Raw genomic sequence first — 2545 nt, forward strand, 5'->3', positions numbered from 1 at the left:
GGGGGGGGGCCCGGCAGGGGGATCAGGGGGTGAATGGGGATCTCCAGGGAGATTGGGGGGAAGTGGGGTCCATGGGGGGGTTGGGGAGAATCAGGAGGCAAGCAGTGTCTGCAAGGGGCTTGGGAGGTATCAGGGAGGCAAGTAAGGTTTATGGGAACTTCAGGAGGATTGGGAAGGCTAGTGGAGTCTGAGGGGGGCTTGGAGGAATAGCAGGGAGCTAGTGGGATCTGCAGGGGGAGTTGGTGGGGTCTGGGAGGGTTTGGCAGGATCAGGGAGGCTAGTGGGGTCCTTGGGAGATAGGGGACTCTTTCCCCTCCTCCTGGGACCAGTGGCTATTTTTCTCTCACTGACCTCTCCCAGCCCCCAATGAACAACCCCCACTGGTGAACCTATAATTCCCCAGCCATGCTTGCCCCCCCTTACGTTTTTGGCTCCCAGCAATGGTGAATAGTGGTAAAACTGGCACCAGGAGCAGCTTATGGGATGTGGGTTTGACATGCCTGGGAGTGAGGGGGTATAGCTGGTCCTAGGTTGGGGGGTGGCATTTTTGGGGTAGGGGCTGGGGACGTAAAATAGCTTGGTGTCAGATATATGACTAGAGACAATAGAAGAGTATGAGAAAACCAAAATATGTTTGGTGTAAAAGCAGCATGGGGGTAGGAAAATGGGGGTAAGAAAAGTGTGGCCAATATCTATACCTAGCCAAAGAGGCCTGATCATTAGGTAGTCATTATAATTAATAAGCTGATGTCAAGAAATGCTATTTGTATTACCTGAATATATTATGTTAAAAGTTCAACTTATTCCATAGTGGCAAGGGCCTGCAGAATGGTCTTTTCTCGCACTTTTATCTGGAAATAGCAATTCCTAAGATAGATATGAGTAAGTAACAGGCAGCAGTTTTGTGAATGCTGCTTTTACACCAAACATACTTTGGTTTTCCAGTACTCTTTTTTTTTTCTAGTCATATATCTGTGCAATCTTTCTGGTAGAAACTGTCTTTTTGTGCTAAGCTTGGTACAAACATAATAAAGGGGACTGAGATCTTCAGGTGCTCTTCCAACACAAATAGGAGTTGTAGCAGAGTAGGAAGAGACCACTGATTTCTTTGCTGATATTAGGAAGAGTGGGGGTGGGAAAACTATTATCATTTTGTCTAAACTAATGGCACATTAACTTGCGTAAAGAGGGGAAATAGAGAAACATAAGAGGGGTTGAGGGAGTAATACAAGCAGTTATGATTGTACATGTTGGTGTAATATGTAGTATTTGAAGAAGGAAGGCTGAGGAGAAAAGAGGAAATCATATGAGTAACCAGAAATTCTTTGTTTTTACTATAGTGTAAGAGTAATGTTGTAGCCTTGATGGTTCAGATATTATGTTAAAGGGAAGGATTACTTAGTTGGTTCAATAAAACATATCACCCTAAGAAAACTTTGTCTCTCATAATTTCTGGATCATCACAGAAACATCACTCTTGCAATAATATAATATGGAAGATATTGAAATCAGTCATTTAAAATGGAAAATACATAACTCAAAACAAGTCTAACTTTATCCCACGTACATAGTTGGTCCAATAAAAGATATCACCCCAAGAAATCCTGGTCATTTGTTTTTACTGGCACATTTAACCTATGTGTTAGGCCCCCATCCCCCACCCCAAATATACATCCATTTGACTTCTAACTTGCATATCTTAACTGAGATCATCCAAGCTTACTTTAATTTCCAACAATTTGCAGCTCAGGCATCTCTGGTATAATTAAAAATGGAGTTCGATTTCTGTTTTTTATGCTCTCACTAAGGACATGAATTCAGAGCAAAATTTGCATAGTAACATTTGCTTTCTTCTATGTTCAGAGCAGGAATATAATTAAAAAGGTGAAAGGCTTGGAGATGATGGTTCATAATGTACTTATTCAATATGAGTATATTAAAATTCTGATTAAAATAAAATATCTAATGAAAAAGGATTAAGCTGCTTTAGTGTTTCATTTTCTTTTTTCTCATTACATCTTTGGCGAGCAGATGACTAAACAGTGTTATAACAGACAAAGAATCCTAAGCTACTGCTGCTTGTGAAAACCTATTCAACTGGAGTTTTTAACAGCTGTTCCCAAGCTTCATTAAAGCTCATTACAAGTTGTCATGTAATGGAGAACTTATATTTTCTGATGATCTGTGCATAGCAGTAAAGATAAAAGTCTATCTTAAGGCAGAACTAAAAAGAACAGAAGATGATACATATTAAAAATAGATTACTAAAGTTCCCTAATTAGCTAGCACAGACCTTAAAAGCTAAGTACAATCGCTGAATTTTGAAAGGAGACGGAAAAATTGACTTAGTTGAGTCCAGACAGTTTATGACTCAAGCATGACATTTTGGATAACACAGATCATCAACCAGATATCTTTTAAACACTTGTGTGTCACAGTAGGACAGATACCCACATTTCACACTTCCCCAAAACAAATGCCAGCTGTTCCTTTGGAGAACTGATTTTAAATCAATGAAATGAAAATGGTGATTCTAGTTTAATTT

The sequence above is a fragment of the Gavialis gangeticus genome, unplaced genomic scaffold (assembly GCF_001723915.1).
Source record: "Gavialis gangeticus isolate Ggan-Ray unplaced genomic scaffold, GavGan_comp1, whole genome shotgun sequence".
Classification (NCBI taxonomy): Eukaryota; Metazoa; Chordata; order Crocodylia; family Gavialidae; genus Gavialis; species Gavialis gangeticus.